Genomic DNA, 15,961 nt, shown 5'->3' with positions numbered 1-15,961 from the left:
GATAAAACGACAAAGGTGTTCAGAAGGAAGGCCTGGGGGGAGGGAGGGAGGGACGGCCATTGGAAATCAGCACAAAGCAGGTCCCCTGGAATCTCACACCTCCGACCCAGGAAACAGGTCTCCTGGTCAAAGCAGTCCAGCCATTAACGTGACAATGGACAGGGCCCCGGCAGATTGAGACACATCTTTCTTTCGATATGCAAGTTCTTTTTAAAAAGGTTTCCTTCCACAGCAGCTCTGAGTGAGAGACTGACTGACATACGTACACACACACACACACACAACACCGTCACCCATCCGATTGGTGGACCGCGGGGTCGACAATCTAACTTTTCGTTTCGATGCAGGGGAGAGCGCGAACGCAGTCCCCCACTACCACAAATGTTGCAGTCGAGTATCCCGCATTTGGGGACATCGCAGGCGTCAGCGCACACCCCAAGTGCAATGGGCTAGCCTCGTCCTGGGAGATCCGCCTTCGGGATCACAGATTCTCCCCTGCCAGGTAAGTATGCCTTGGGTCGCCACACACTGCCACTAGACAGCATTCGCTACCTTTTACGATTGCAAGGGCAGGTTTTAAGAATCAAAACGTCCCTTCGCTCGCAACGTGCTGATGCTCTGAGAGATTAATTCCGCTCAAATATCGTACCGTATATCCGATGATACACTCTGGGAGAAAATACTGCAGCGATGCGGTGCCGGCGATGGTTGTTTGCATGTCGCCCTTCAAGGGAAATGTCCCGCCTCCAGTTGTTGCTGTAGCAATATATACACGCGCGTTGTCGTGGTAATATAGAACTGCAAGTTGCCGTTGTCGTGGTAGTTTCGAATCAGCACAAAGCAGGTGCACTCCCTGGAATGCCACACCTGCGTCCCAGAAAACAGGTCTCCTGGTCAAAGCAGTCCCGCCCCGCCCTGGGATTAACGTGACAATGGACAGGGCCCAGTCAGGGAGCAGCTTGAGAGACATCTTTCAATAGGCACTTCTGAAACATTAACGCCTTGTTTCTTTCGACAGTTTAACCAGCCTTTAACACGCCTTGTGTTTTTATTTCCCATTTCCAGCCAGCCCAGCCAGCCAGCCCAGCCAGCCGAGCCAGCATCTGCAGTATTTTCTTTTGATTGGTCTTGCCTGCTGTGGAATGAACGTTTAAACACGAGCTGCTGATTGTCAGCACCTCACCTCTTTCTCAATTGGCCGTTGCAATCTCACTCACTCGCTGTGAGACACGTCACGTCACGTCACTAGTTTTCTTTAAAGCGGTTTCCTTCCACGGCAGTGAGTTAGTGACTGAGACTGACTGACGGAGGTCCGTTGAGACACCACCTTCTCCCATCTGATCGGTGGCCGACTGGCAAATTTACCAATCTGTCAAGCAATCCTAGCAAGAAAGGAAAAAACGGCAACTTCTTTAAACTGATCCACTGTTGCAATTAGAAACGGTGGCAAAAATGTGGCCAGAGTGGGAGAGAACGGCAGTGCTTCTAGACTGCTTTAGACACAGCCAGCCAGAGACCAAAGAGGGAGGGAAAACAGGAGCAGAGATCAATTCGCATCGAGCGCGTTATCGCTTCTCGGCCTTTTGGCTAAGATCCAGTGTAGTTTCTGTTCTTATCAGTTTAATATCTGATATGTCCCCTATCTGGGGACCAAATATTAAATTGATTTTTGGAACAGGGAGATGGAACAAGAGCTTGCTCCGTCCACTCCGCGCATCGACCTGGTACAGCAGTGCTTCCAGGATCGGTGCAGCTCCCTTCGGGGAGATTCGAAAAACAAAAAACAGATTTTGTTTCTTTTTTGGACCATATGTTATTACTGTAGTCAATATTGTTATAAAAGAAGGAAAACTTTTTACAGCTGCTTGACCATGCTCTCCTTTCCTTCGTAGGTTGTTGCTCGCTACGCGTTGTTTCTCGCCCGGCCGGTGCGCCATGTTGCCAACGCCGCTGACGCCACTTTCACTCCTGCTCAGCAAGGTAAGCAGCCACCATTGTGTTTTTCTTCCCGTATCTGTCCATGGGGACTTGGCCTATATTTCAGGGTGAGGCCTCACCACGTTTCCCGCTCGACAGCTAAGCTGGAGGTTGCCCCCTGTTGGATTTCCGTGCAACTACAGGCACGGCCGCCTCTATTGGAAAAGGATGGGTGGGTGGATGTTACTGTAATGAATCTGAAATGGACCTGAAATGAATCTGTAAGCAATAATCTGTGTTGAGTATGATGCAATGAGACACCCTAGAGTGTCATGAACTGTAATTATGTCCAATGTGTTGGTTGAACTGTACTTGATGTAACCTGCAAATTGTATAATCTGTATTGTGTACGTTTGGAATGTGATATCACAACTGTATTGTATGTACTGCTGCAAATTTTATGAAGAAAGTATATTTTTTGAAAAAAATATCTGTTCTTATCAGTTTAAGATCTGATACGTCCCCGATCTGGGGACCATACATTAAATTGATTTTTGCAACAGGGAGATGGAAGAGGGGCTTGGCTCCGTCCACTCCACGCATCGACCCAGTATTACAGTGTCTCTGGCAACGGTGCACCTCCCTGTGGGGAGATATTCAAAATGCTGAACGGATTTTTGGAGCCTGTATTATTACTCAGAATGCTGAGATATTGCAACTGTGGTTTTTTTGTTTACTCCTGGGATGGATGAGTGCCACTCCCTTTCTTCCTTTTCCCTCTTGCAGTTTTACCTTGGAGGGAAAGACGTCAGTCTCAGGTCACTTTTCAGGAAGCTGCAAGCCTGTGTATTGGGACGTGCCACCTTCCACAGACTTGGTCTCCTGACCTGAAACATTTAACTCCAGTTGTTGTGTGAAAAATTACTGCAGTTTTAAACTGGCAGTTCCAGAATTAATTGTTTCCAAGTCAGACATTTCCCGAAACAGAGAGCGCGAGAGAGACACAATGTTAACGTTTAAACTGCCACAAGCGAGAGGCGAAATAACTTCACGTTGCTGACTTTAAAAATGCGAGCAGACAGTGCGTGTGTGTTTGGAGGGAGTGCACTGTGAATGGCCACATTGGAAGCTGTGAGATCAAACTGTGCTGCTAACTGAGTGTTAAGGTGAGTAAAAGGCACTGGTTTGGGTGGAGCATTGCGCTCAGGATGGGAGATTTTCTTGAACGGTGCCAATTAATCTGCACCAGAAAATCATCCCCTGACCGGGATTCGAACCCGGGTGTCAACGAGTTTTAAATGTTGCGTCCTAACCACTAGACCATCAGGGGAGTTGCCCTCAATCCCCTGCAAACATATACAGAAGGCTGAACACATGGCTCCCTACAGTAGCAGCAGTGTCACCAGCAGAGGGCTTGAGTTGCCATTTCCACTTTGACACTCAGTCTTTTCACACTCAGTCAAATGGCAAACGTCTATTCAGGAGGTTATCGCTTCTCGGCTTTGGGACCGAATATTAAATTGAATTTTGCAACAGGGAGATGGAATAGGGGCTTGGCTCCGTCCACTCCACGCATCGACCCAGTATTGCAGTGTCTCTGGCAACGGTGCACCTCCCTGTGGGGAGATATTCAAAAGGAAAAACAGCTCTTTCCCAGCGTCTCTGTCCGTGTGTACGTATTATGACTGAGAATAAAGCTGATATATTGCACTTACTTTCTCAGCTCAGTGGTATTCTTTTCTTCTCCTGGGCTGAGTGCCGCTCGTTCGCTCGCTCACTCGCTCGCTCGCTCGCACGCAGGCAGCGATTATAATTCAAACTGCAAAATAACTTAACTTTAAACAAGCAGGGTCTGAGTACAAATGAAAACTGCGCTCCTGGACTGGACGGACTGTCTGTTTGTCTCGGTGAGGAAAAGGCAGTGGTGGTGAGGGTGGAGCATTGCGCTCAGGAGGGGAGACTTTCTTTGAGTGGTGCCAATTAATCTGCACCAGAAAATCATCCCCCCGACCGGGATTGGAACCCGGGTCTCAACGATTTAAAAGGTTGCGTCCTCGACCACTGGGCCACCTGGGAACCGCCTGAGGAACCTGTCCAAGAGGCTGAGGACACGCACGCCTGCTCCACGAGCAGCAGCGACCAGCAGGGGGCCGACCGGCTGATCCTTCCCTTTCACAGGCAGGCTTCTGGCCCTCGATAAAACGACAAAGGTGTTCAGAAGGAAGGCCTGGGGGGAGGGAGGGAGGGACGGCCATTGGAAATCAGCACAAAGCAGGTCCCCTGGAATCTCACACCTCCGACCCAGGAAACAGGTCTCCTGGTCAAAGCAGTCCAGCCATTAACGTGACAATGGACAGGGCCCCGGCAGCTTGAGACACATCTTTCTTTCGATATGCAAGTTCTTTTTAAAAAGGTTTCCTTCCACAGCAGCTCTGAGTGAGAGACTGACTGACATACGTACACACACACACACAACACCGTCACCCATCCGATTGGTGGACCGCGGGGTCGACAATCTAACTTTTCGTTTCGATGCAGGGGAGAGCGCGAACGCAGTCCCCCACTACCACAAATTTTGCAGTCGAGTATCCCGCATTTGGGGACATCGCAGGCGTCAGCGCACACCCCAAGTGCAATGGGCTAGCCTCGTCCTGGGAGATCCGCCTTCGGGATCACAGATTCTCCCCTGCCAGGTAAGTATGCCTTGGGTCGCCACACACTGCCACTAGACAGCATTCGCTACCTTTTACGATTGCAAGGGCAGGTTTTAAGAATCAAAACGTCCCTTCGCTCGCAACGTGCTGATGCTCTGAGAGATTAATTCCGCTCAAATATCGTACCGTATATCCGATGATACACTCTGGGAGAAAATACTGCAGCGATGCGGTGCCGGCGATGGTTGTTTGCATGTCGCCCTTCAAGGGAAATGTCCCGCCTCCAGTTGTTGCTGTAGCAATATATACACGCGCGTTGTCGTGGTAATATAGAACTGCAAGTTGCCGTTGTCGTGGTAGTTTCGAATCAGCACAAAGCAGGTGCACTCCCTGGAATGTCACACCTGCGTCCCAGAAAACAGGTCTCCTGGTCAAAGCAGTCCCGCCCCGCCCTGGGATTAACGTGACAATGGACAGGGCCCAGTCAGGGAGCAGCTTGAGAGACATCTTTCAATAGGCACTTCTGAAACATTAACGCCTTGTTTCTTTCGACAGTTTAACCAGCCTTTAACACGCCTTGTGTTTTTATTTCCCATTTCCAGCCAGCCCAGCCAGCCAGCCCAGCCAGCCGAGCCAGCATCTGCAGTATTTTCTTTTGATTGGTCTTGCCTGCTGTGGAATGAACGTTTAAACACGAGCTGCTGATTCTCAGCACCTCACCTCTTTCTCAATTGGCCGTTGCAATCTCACTCACTCGCTGTGAGACACGTCACGTCACGTCACTAGTTTTCTTTAAAGCGGTTTCCTTCCACGGCAGTGAGTTAGTGACTGAGACTGACTGACGGAGGTCCGTTGAGACACCACCTTCTCCCATCTGATCGGTGGCCGACTGGCAAATTTACCAATCTGTCAAGCAATCCTAGCAAGAAAGGAAAAAACGGCAACTTCTTTAAACTGATCCACTGTTGCAATTAGAAACGGTGGCAAAAATGTGGCCAGAGTGGGAGAGAACGGCAGTGCTTCTAGACTGCTTTAGACACAGCCAGCCAGAGACCAAAGAGGGAGGGAAAACAGGAGCAGAGATCAATTCGCATCGAGCGCGTTATCGCTTCTCGGCCTTTTGGCTAAGATCCAGTGTAGTTTCTGTTCTTATCAGTTTAATATCTGATATGTCCCCTATCTGGGGACCAAATATTAAATTGATTTTTGGAACAGGGAGATGGAACAAGAGCTTGCTCCGTCCACTCCGCGCATCGACCTGGTACAGCAGTGCTTCCAGGATCGGTGCAGCTCCCTTCGGGGAGATTCGAAAAACAAAAAACAGATTTTGTTTCTTTTTTGGACCATATGTTATTACTGTAGTCAATATTGTTATAAAAGAAGGAAAACTTTTTACAGCTGCTTGACCATGCTCTCCTTTCCTTCGTAGGTTGTTGCTCGCTACGCGTTGTTTCTCGCCCGGCCGGTGCGCCATGTTGCCAACGCCGCTGACGCCACTTTCACTCCTGCTCAGCAAGGTAAGCAGCCACCATTGTGTTTTTCTTCCCGTATCTGTCCATGGGGACTTGGCCTATATTTCAGGGTGAGGCCTCACCACGTTTCCCGCTCGACAGCTAAGCTGGAGGTTGCCCCCTGTTGGATTTCCGTGCAACTACAGGCACGGCCGCCTCTATTGGAAAAGGATGGGTGGGTGGATGTTACTGTAATGAATCTGAAATGGACCTGAAATGAATCTGTAAGCAATAATCTGTGTTGAGTATGATGCAATGAGACACCCTAGAGTGTCATGAACTGTAATTATGTCCAATGTGTTGGTTGAACTGTACTTGATGTAACCTGCAAATTGTATAATCTGTATTGTGTACGTTTGGAATGTGATATCACAACTGTATTGTATGTACTGCTGCAAATTTTATGAAGAAAGTATATTTTTTGAAAAAAATATCTGTTCTTATCAGTTTAAGATCTGATACGTCCCCGATCTGGGGACCATACATTAAATTGATTTTTGCAACAGGGAGATGGAAGAGGGGCTTGGCTCCGTCCACTCCACGCATCGACCCAGTATTACAGTGTCTCTGGCAACGGTGCACCTCCCTGTGGGGAGATATTCAAAATGCTGAACGGATTTTTGGAGCCTGTATTATTACTCAGAATGCTGAGATATTGCAACTGTGGTTTTTTTGTTTACTCCTGGGATGGATGAGTGCCACTCCCTTTCTTCCTTTTCCCTCTTGCAGTTTTACCTTGGAGGGAAAGACGTCAGTCTCAGGTCACTTTTCAGGAAGCTGCAAGCCTGTGTATTGGGACGTGCCACCTTCCACAGACTTGGTCTCCTGACCTGAAACATTTAACTCCAGTTGTTGTGTGAAAAATTACTGCAGTTTTAAACTGGCAGTTCCAGAATTAATTGTTTCCAAGTCAGACATTTCCCGAAACAGAGAGCGCGAGAGAGACACAATGTTAACGTTTAAACTGCCACAAGCGAGAGGCGAAATAACTTCACGTTGCTGACTTTAAAAATGCGAGCAGACAGTGCGTGTGTGTTTGGAGGGAGTGCACTGTGAATGGCCACATTGGAAGCTGTGAGATCAAACTGTGCTGCTAACTGAGTGTTAAGGTGAGTAAAAGGCACTGGTTTGGGTGGAGCATTGCGCTCAGGATGGGAGATTTTCTTGAACGGTGCCAATTAATCTGCACCAGAAAATCATCCCCTGACCGGGATTGGAACCCGGGTCTCAACGAGTTTTAAATGTTGCGTCCTAACCACTAGACCATCAGGGGAGTTGCCCTCAATCCCCTGCAAACATATACAGAAGGCTGAACACATGGCTCCCTACAGTAGCAGCAGTGTCACCAGCAGAGGGCTTGAGTTGCCATTTCCACTTTGACACTCAGTCTTTTCACACTCAGTCAAATGGCAAACGTCTATTCAGGAGGTTATCGCTTCTCGGCTTTGGGACCGAATATTAAATTGAATTTTGCAACAGGGAGATGGAATAGGGGCTTGGCTCCGTCCACTCCACGCATCGACCCAGTATTGCAGTGTCTCTGGCAACGGTGCACCTCCCTGTGGGGAGATATTCAAAAGGAAAAACAGCTCTTTCCCAGCGTCTCTGTCCGTGTGTACGTATTATGACTGAGAATAAAGCTGATATATTGCACTTACTTTCTCAGCTCAGTGGTATTCTTTTCTTCTCCTGGGCTGAGTGCCGCTCGTTCGCTCGCTCACTCGCTCGCTCGCTCGCACGCAGGCAGCGATTATAATTCAAACTGCAAAATAACTTAACTTTAAACAAGCAGGGTCTGAGTACAAATGAAAACTGCGCTCCTGGACTGGACGGACTGTCTGTTTGTCTCGGTGAGGAAAAGGCAGTGGTGGTGAGGGTGGAGCATTGCGCTCAGGAGGGGAGACTTTCTTTGAGTGGTGCCAATTAATCTGCACCAGAAAATCATCCCCGCGACCGGGATTGGAACCCGGGTCTCAACGATTTAAAAGGTTGCGTCCTCGACCACTGGGCCACCTGGGAACCGCCTGAGGAACCTGTCCGAGAGGCTGAGGACACGCACGCCTGCTCCACGAGCAGCAGCGACCAGCAGGGGGCCGACCGGCTGATCCTTCCCTTTCACAGGCAGGCTTCTGGCCCTCGATAAAACGACAAAGGTGTTCAGAAGGAAGGCCTGGGGGGAGGGAGGGAGGGACGGCCATTGGAAATCAGCACAAAGCAGGTCCCCTGGAATCTCACACCTCCGACCCAGGAAACAGGTCTCCTGGTCAAAGCAGTCCAGCCATTAACGTGACAATGGACAGGGCCCCGGCAGCTTGAGACACATCTTTCTTTCGATATGCAAGTTCTTTTTAAAAAGGTTTCCTTCCACAGCAGCTCTGAGTGAGAGACTGACTGACATACGTACACACACACACACACACAACACCGTCACCCATCCGATTGGTGGACCGCGGGGTCGACAATCTAACTTTTCGTTTCGATGCAGGGGAGAGCGCGAACGCAGTCCCCCACTACCACAAATTTTGCAGTCGAGTATCCCGCATTTGGGGACATCGCAGGCGTCAGCGCACACCCCAAGTGCAATGGGCTAGCCTCGTCCTGGGAGATCCGCCTTCGGGATCACAGATTCTCTCCTGCCAGGTAAGTATGCCTTGGGTCGCCACACACTGCCACTAGACAGCATTCGCTACCTTTTACGATTGCAAGGGCAGGTTTTAAGAATCAAAACGTCCCTTCGCTCGCAACGTGCTGATGCTCTGAGAGATTAATTCCGCTCAAATATCGTACCGTATATCCGATGATACACTCTGGGAGAAAATACTGCAGCGATGCGGTGCCGGCGATGGTTGTTTGCATGTCGCCCTTCAAGGGAAATGTCCCGCCTCCAGTTGTTGCTGTAGCAATATATACACGCGCGTTGTCGTGGTAATATAGAACTGCAAGTTGCCGTTGTCGTGGTCGTTTCGAATCAGCACAAAGCAGGTGCACTCCCTGGAATGTCACACCTGCGTCCCAGAAAACAGGTCTCCCGGTCAAAGCAGTCCCGCCCCGCCCTGGGATTAACGTGACAATGGACAGGGCCCAGTCAGGGAGCAGCTTGAGAGACATCTTTCAATAGGCACTTCTGAAACATTAACGCCTTGTTTCTTTCGACAGTTTAACCAGCCTTTAACACGCCTTGTGTTTTTATTTCCCATTTCCAGCCAGCCCAGCCAGCCAGCCCAGCCAGCCGAGCCAGCATCTGCAGTATTTTCTTTTGATTGGTCTTGCCTGCTGTGGAATGAACGTTTAAACACGAGCTGCTGATTGTCAGCACCTCACCTCTTTCTCAATTGGCCCTTGCAATCTCACTCACTCGCTGTGAGACACGTCACGTCACGTCACTAGTTTTCTTTAAAGCGGTTTCCTTCCACGGCAGTGATTTAGTGACTGAGACTGACTGACGGAGGTCCGTTGAGACACCACCTTCTCCCATCTGATCGGTGGCCGACTGGCAAATTTACCAATCTGTCAAGCAATCCTAGCAAGAAAGGAAAAAACGGCAACTTCTTTAAACTGATCCACTGTTGCAATTAGAAACGGTGGCAAAAATGTGGCCAGAGTGGGAGAGAACGGCAGTGCTTCTAGACTGCTTTAGACACAGCCAGCCAGAGACCAAAGAGGGAGGGAAAACAGGAGCGGAGATCAATTCGCATCGAGCGCGTTATCGCTTCTCGGCCTTTTGGCTAAGATCCAGTGTAGTTTCTGTTCTTATCAGTTTAATATCTGATATGTCCCCTATCTGGGGACCAAATATTAAATTGATTTTTGGAACAGGGAGATGGAACAAGAGCTTGCTCCGTCCACTCCGCGCATCGACCTGGTACAGCAGTGCTTCCAGGATCGGTGCAGCTCCCTTCGGGGAGATTCGAAAAACAAAAAACAGATTTTGTTTCTTTTTTGGACCATATGTTATTACTGTAGTCAATATTGTTATAAAAGAAGGAAAACTTTTTACAGCTGCTTGACCATGCTCTCCTTTCCTTCGTAGGTTGTTGCTCGCTACGCGTTGTTTCTCGCCCGGCCGGTGCGCCATGTTGCCAACGCCGCTGACGCCACTTTCACTCCTGCTCAGCAAGGTAAGCAGCCACCATTGTGTTTTTCTTCCCGTATCTGTCCATGGGGACTTGGCCTATATTTCAGGGTGAGGCCTCACCACGTTTCCCGCTCGACAGCTAAGCTGGAGGTTGCCCCCTGTTGGATTTCCGTGCAACTGCAGGCACGGCCGCCTCTATTGGAAAAGGATGGGTGGGTGGATGTTACTGTAATGAATCTGAAATGGACCTGAAATGAATCTGTAAGCAATAATCTGTGTTGAGTATGATGCAATGAGACACCCTAGAGTGTCATGAACTGTAATTATGTCCAATGTGTTGGTTGAACTGTACTTGATGTAACCTGCAAATTGTATAATCTGTATTGTGTACGTTTGGAATGTGATATCACAACTGTATTGTATGTACTGCTGCAAATTTTATGAAGAAAGTATATTTTTTGAAAAAAATATCTGTTCTTATCAGTTTAAGATCTGATACGTCCCCGATCTGGGGACCATACATTAAATTGATTTTTGCAACAGGGAGATGGAAGAGGGGCTTGGCTCCGTCCACTCCACGCATCGACCCAGTATTACAGTGTCTCTGGCAACGGTGCACCTCCCTGTGGGGAGATATTCAAAATGCTGAACGGATTTTTGGAGCCTGTATTATTACTCAGAATGCTGAGATATTGCAACTGTGGTTTTTTTGTTTACTCCTGGGATGGATGAGTGCCACTCCCTTTCTTCCTTTTCCCTCTTGCAGTTTTACCTTGGAGGGAAAGACGTCAGTCTCAGGTCACTTTTCAGGAAGCTGCAAGCCTGTGTATTGGGACGTGCCACCTTCCACAGACTTGGTCTCCTGACCTGAAACATTTAACTCCAGTTGTTGTGTGAAAAATTACTGCAGTTTTAAACTGGCAGTTCCAGAATTAATTGTTTCCAAGTCAGACATTTCCCGAAACAGAGAGCGCGAGAGAGACACAATGTTAACGTTTAAACTGCCACAAGCGAGAGGCGAAATAACTTCACGTTGCTGACTTTAAAAATGCGAGCAGACAGTGCGTGTGTGTTTGGAGGGAGTGCACTGTGAATGGCCACATTGGAAGCTGTGAGATCAAACTGTGCTGCTAACTGAGTGTTAAGGTGAGTAAAAGGCACTGGTTTGGGTGGAGCATTGCGCTCAGGATGGGAGATTTTCTTGAACGGTGCCAATTAATCTGCACCAGAAAATCATCCGCTGACCGGGATTCGAACCCGGGTGTCAACGAGTTTTAAATGTTGCGTCCTAACCACTAGACCATCAGGGGAGTTGCCCTCAATCCCCTGCAAACATATACAGAAGGCTGAACACATGGCTCCCTACAGTAGCAGCAGTGTCACCAGCAGAGGGCTTGAGTTGCCATTTCCACTTTGACACTCAGTCTTTTCACACTCAGTCAAATGGCAAACGTCTATTCAGGAGGTTATCGCTTCTCGGCTTTGGGACCGAATATTAAATTGAATTTTGCAACAGGGAGATGGAATAGGGGCTTGGCTCCGTCCACTCCACGCATCGACCCAGTATTGCAGTGTCTCTGGCAACGGTGCACCTCCCTGTGGGGAGATATTCAAAAGGAAAAACAGCTCTTTCCCAGCGTCTCTGTCCGTGTGTACGTATTATGACTGAGAATAAAGCTGATATATTGCACTTACTTTCTCAGCTCAGTGGTATTCTTTTCTTCTCCTGGGCTGAGTGCCGCTCGTTCGCTCGCTCGCTCGCACGCAGGCAGCGATTATAATTCAAACTGCAAAATAACTTAACTTTAAACAAGCAGGGTCTGAGTACAAATGAAAACTGCGCTCCTGGACTGGACGGACTGTCTGTTTGTCTCGGTGAGGAAAAGGCAGTGGTGGTGAGGGTGGAGCATTGCGCTCAGGAGGGGAGACTTTCTTTGAGTGGTGCCAATTAATCTGCACCAGAAAATCATCCCCCCGACCGGGATTGGAACCCGGGTCTCAACGATTTAAAAGGTTGCGTCCTCGACCACTGGGCCACCTGGGAACCGCCTGAGGAACCTGTCCAAGAGGCTGAGGACACGCACGCCTGCTCCACGAGCAGCAGCGACCAGCAGGGGGCCGACCGGCTGATCCTTCCCTTTCACAGGCAGGCTTCTGGCCCTCGATAAAACGACAAAGGTGTTCAGAAGGAAGGCCTGGGGGGAGGGAGGGAGGGACGGCCATTGGAAATCAGCACAAAGCAGGTCCCCTGGAATCTCACACCTCCGACCCAGGAAACAGGTCTCCTGGTCAAAGCAGTCCAGCCATTAACGTGACAATGGACAGGGCCCCGGCAGCTTGAGACACATCTTTCTTTCGATATGCAAGTTCTTTTTAAAAAGGTTTCCTTCCACAGCAGCTCTGAGTGAGAGACTGACTGACATACGTACACACACACAACACCGTCACCCATCCGATTGGTGGACCGCGGGGTCGACAATCTAACTTTTCGTTTCGATGCAGGGGAGAGCGCGAACGCAGTCCCCCACTACCACAAATTTTGCAGTCGAGTATCCCGCATTCGGGGACATCGCAGGCGTCAGCGCACACCCCAAGTGCAATGGGCTAGCCTCGTCCTGGGAGATCCGCCTTCGGGATCACAGATTCTCCCCTGCCAGGTAAGTATGCCTTGGGTCGCCACACACTGCCACTAGACAGCATTCGCTACCTTTTACGATTGCAAGGGCAGGTTTTAAGAATCAAAACGTCCCTTCGCTCGCAACGTGCTGATGCTCTGAGAGATTAATTCCGCTCAAATATCGTACCGTATATCCGATGATACACTCTGGGAGAAAATACTGCAGCGATGCGGTGCCGGCGATGGTTGTTTGCATGTCGCCCTTCAAGGGAAATGTCCCGCCTCCAGTTGTTGCTGTAGCAATATATACACGCGCGTTGTCGTGGTAATATAGAACTGCAAGTTGCCGTTGTCGTGGTAGTTTCGAATCAGCACAAAGCAGGTGCACTCCCTGGAATGTCACACCTGCGTCCCAGAAAACAGGTCTCCTGGTCAAAGCAGTCCCGCCCCGCCCTGGGATTAACGTGACAATGGACAGGGCCCAGTCAGGGAGCAGCTTGAGAGACATCTTTCAATAGGCACTTCTGAAACATTAACGCCTTGTTTCTTTCGACAGTTTAACCAGCCTTTAACACGCCTTGTGTTTTTATTTCCCATTTCCAGCCAGCCCAGCCAGCCAGCCCAGCCAGCCGAGCCAGCATCTGCAGTATTTTCTTTTGATTGGTCTTGCCTGCTGTGGAATGAACGTTTAAACACGAGCTGCTGATTCTCAGCACCTCACCTCTTTCTCAATTGGCCGTTGCAATCTCACTCACTCGCTGTGAGACACGTCACGTCACGTCACTAGTTTTCTTTAAAGCGGTTTCCTTCCACGGCAGTGAGTTAGTGACTGAGACTGACTGACGGAGGTCCGTTGAGACACCACCTTCTCCCATCTGATCGGTGGCCGACTGGCAAATTTACCAATCTGTCAAGCAATCCTAGCAAGAAAGGAAAAAACGGCAACTTCTTTAAACTGATCCACTGTTGCAATTAGAAACGGTGGCAAAAATGTGGCCAGAGTGGGAGAGAACGGCAGTGCTTCTAGACTGCTTTAGAAACAGCCAGCCAGAGACCAAAGAGGGAGGGAAAACAGGAGCAGAGATCAATTCGCATCGAGCGCGTTATCGCTTCTCGGCCTTTTGGCTAAGATCCAGTGTAGTTTCTGTTCTTATCAGTTTAATATCTGATATGTCCCCTATCTGGGGACCAAATATTAAATTGATTTTTGGAACAGGGAGATGGAACAAGAGCTTGCTCCGTCCACTCCGCGCATCGACCTGGTACAGCAGTGCTTCCAGGATCGGTGCAGCTCCCTTCGGGGAGATTCGAAAAACAAAAAACAGATTTTGTTTCTTTTTTGGACCATATGTTATTACTGTAGTCAATATTGTTATAAAAGAAGGAAAACTTTTTACAGCTGCTTGACCATGCTCTCCTTTCCTTCGTAGGTTGTTGCTCGCTACGCGTTGTTTCTCGCCCGGCCGGTGCGCCATGTTGCCAACGCCGCTGACGCCACTTTCACTCCTGCTCAGCAAGGTAAGCAGCCACCATTGTGTTTTTCTTCCCGTATCTGTCCATGGGGACTTGGCCTATATTTCAGGGTGAGGCCTCACCACGTTTCCCGCTCGACAGCTAAGCTGGAGGTTGCCCCCTGTTGGATTTCCGTGCAACTGCAGGCACGGCCGCCTCTATTGGAAAAGGATGGGTGGGTGGATGTTACTGTAATGAATCTGAAATGGACCTGAAATGAATCTGTAAGCAATAATCTGTGTTGAGTATGATGCAATGAGACACCCTAGAGTGTCATGAACTGTAATTATGTCCAATGTGTTGGTTGAACTGTACTTGATGTAACCTGCAAATTGTATAATCTGTATTGTGTACGTTTGGAATGTGATATCACAACTGTATTGTATGTACTGCTGCAAATTTTATGAAGAAAGTATATTTTTTGAAAAAAATATCTGTTCTTATCAGTTTAAGATCTGATACGTCCCCGATCTGGGGACCATACATTAAATTGATTTTTGCAACAGGGAGATGGAAGAGGGGCTTGGCTCCGTCCACTCCACGCATCGACCCAGTATTACAGTGTCTCTGGCAACGGTGCACCTCCCTGTGGGGAGATATTCAAAATGCTGAACGGATTTTTGGAGCCTGTATTATTACTCAGAATGCTGAGATATTGCAACTGTGGTTTTTTTGTTTACTCCTGGGATGGATGAGTGCCACTCCCTTTCTTCCTTTTCCCTCTTGCAGTTTTACCTTGGAGGGAAAGACGTCAGTCTCAGGTCACTTTTCAGGAAGCTGCAAGCCTGTGTATTGGGACGTGCCACCTTCCACAGACTTGGTCTCCTGACCTGAAACATTTAACTCCAGTTGTTGTGTGAAAAATTACTGCAGTTTTAAACTGGCAGTTCCAGAATTAATTGTTTCCAAGTCAGACATTTCCCGAAACAGAGAGCGCGAGAGAGACACAATGTTAACGTTTAAACTGCCACAAGCGAGAGGCGAAATAACTTCACGTTGCTGACTTTAAAAATGCGAGCAGACAGTGCGTGTGTGTTTGGAGGGAGTGCACTGTGAATGGCCACATTGGAAGCTGTGAGATCAAACTGTGCTGCTAACTGAGTGTTAAGGTGAGTAAAAGGCACTGGTTTGGGTGGAGCATTGCGCTCAGGATGGGAGATTTTCTTGAACGGTGCCAATTAATCTGCACCAGAAAATCATCCGCTGACCGGGATTCGAACCCGGGTGTCAACGAGTTTTAAATGTTGCGTCCTAACCACTAGACCATCAGGGGAGTTGCCCTCAATCCCCTGCAAACATATACAGAAGGCTGAACACATGGCTCCCTACAGTAGCAGCAGTGTCACCAGCAGAGGGCTTGAGTTGCCATTTCCACTTTGACACTCAGTCTTTTCACACTCAGTCAAATGGCAAACGTCTATTCAGGAGGTTATCGCTTCTCGGCTTTGGGACCGAATATTAAATTGAATTTTGCAACAGGGAGATGGAATAGGGGCTTGGCTCCGTCCACTCCACGCATCGACCCAGTATTGCAGTGTCTCTGGCAACGGTGCACCTCCCTGTGGGGAGATATTCAAAAGGAAAAACAGCTCTTTCCCAGCGTCTCTGTCCGTGTGTACGTATTATGACTGAGAATAAAGCTGATATATTGCACTTACTTTCTCAGCTCAGTGGT

General features: G+C 48.9%; 8 non-coding genes and 8 pseudogenes across 8 annotated transcripts; 12 read left to right on the top strand and 4 right to left on the bottom strand.

Annotated features, from left to right (window-relative positions):
• Positions 1 to 344: 344 nt before the first annotated feature.
• LOC137330034 (U1 spliceosomal RNA) lies at positions 345 to 510 on the bottom strand. The gene has a single exon (XR_010964999.1). It is a non-coding gene; the product is annotated as a U1 spliceosomal RNA (small nuclear RNA).
• A 1,057-nt stretch (positions 511 to 1,567) lies between these two features.
• Positions 1,568 to 1,758, top strand: LOC137330829 (U2 spliceosomal RNA). The gene has a single exon (XR_010965251.1). It is a non-coding gene; the product is annotated as a U2 spliceosomal RNA (small nuclear RNA).
• Positions 1,759 to 2,388: 630 nt separating this feature from the next.
• LOC137328724 (U2 spliceosomal RNA) lies at positions 2,389 to 2,561 on the top strand (annotated as a pseudogene).
• Positions 2,562 to 3,405: 844 nt separating this feature from the next.
• Positions 3,406 to 3,534, top strand: LOC137330439 (U2 spliceosomal RNA; annotated as a pseudogene).
• A 918-nt stretch (positions 3,535 to 4,452) lies between these two features.
• On the bottom strand, positions 4,453 to 4,618 carry LOC137329708 (U1 spliceosomal RNA). Its single transcript, XR_010964967.1, has one exon. It is a non-coding gene; the product is annotated as a U1 spliceosomal RNA (small nuclear RNA).
• A 1,057-nt stretch (positions 4,619 to 5,675) lies between these two features.
• On the top strand, positions 5,676 to 5,866 carry LOC137330828 (U2 spliceosomal RNA). The gene has a single exon (XR_010965250.1). It is a non-coding gene; the product is annotated as a U2 spliceosomal RNA (small nuclear RNA).
• A 630-nt stretch (positions 5,867 to 6,496) lies between these two features.
• On the top strand, positions 6,497 to 6,669 carry LOC137328723 (U2 spliceosomal RNA; annotated as a pseudogene).
• An 844-nt stretch (positions 6,670 to 7,513) lies between these two features.
• On the top strand, positions 7,514 to 7,642 carry LOC137330438 (U2 spliceosomal RNA; annotated as a pseudogene).
• A 922-nt stretch (positions 7,643 to 8,564) lies between these two features.
• LOC137330242 (U1 spliceosomal RNA) lies at positions 8,565 to 8,730 on the bottom strand. The gene has a single exon (XR_010965022.1). It is a non-coding gene; the product is annotated as a U1 spliceosomal RNA (small nuclear RNA).
• Positions 8,731 to 9,787: 1,057 nt separating this feature from the next.
• LOC137330827 (U2 spliceosomal RNA) lies at positions 9,788 to 9,978 on the top strand. The gene has a single exon (XR_010965249.1). It is a non-coding gene; the product is annotated as a U2 spliceosomal RNA (small nuclear RNA).
• A 630-nt stretch (positions 9,979 to 10,608) lies between these two features.
• LOC137328721 (U2 spliceosomal RNA) lies at positions 10,609 to 10,781 on the top strand (annotated as a pseudogene).
• Positions 10,782 to 11,625: 844 nt separating this feature from the next.
• On the top strand, positions 11,626 to 11,754 carry LOC137330436 (U2 spliceosomal RNA; annotated as a pseudogene).
• Positions 11,755 to 12,656: 902 nt separating this feature from the next.
• LOC137329813 (U1 spliceosomal RNA) lies at positions 12,657 to 12,822 on the bottom strand. The gene has a single exon (XR_010964977.1). It is a non-coding gene; the product is annotated as a U1 spliceosomal RNA (small nuclear RNA).
• Positions 12,823 to 13,879: 1,057 nt separating this feature from the next.
• On the top strand, positions 13,880 to 14,070 carry LOC137330826 (U2 spliceosomal RNA). Its single transcript, XR_010965248.1, has one exon. It is a non-coding gene; the product is annotated as a U2 spliceosomal RNA (small nuclear RNA).
• Positions 14,071 to 14,700: 630 nt separating this feature from the next.
• On the top strand, positions 14,701 to 14,873 carry LOC137328720 (U2 spliceosomal RNA; annotated as a pseudogene).
• An 844-nt stretch (positions 14,874 to 15,717) lies between these two features.
• Positions 15,718 to 15,846, top strand: LOC137330435 (U2 spliceosomal RNA; annotated as a pseudogene).
• The last annotated feature ends 115 nt before the right edge of the window (positions 15,847 to 15,961 follow it).

This window comes from Heptranchias perlo, chromosome 12, assembly GCF_035084215.1.
Source record: "Heptranchias perlo isolate sHepPer1 chromosome 12, sHepPer1.hap1, whole genome shotgun sequence".
Taxonomy (NCBI): Eukaryota; Metazoa; Chordata; class Chondrichthyes; order Hexanchiformes; family Hexanchidae; genus Heptranchias; species Heptranchias perlo.
This window is presented reverse-complemented; position numbering and strand designations above follow the sequence as displayed.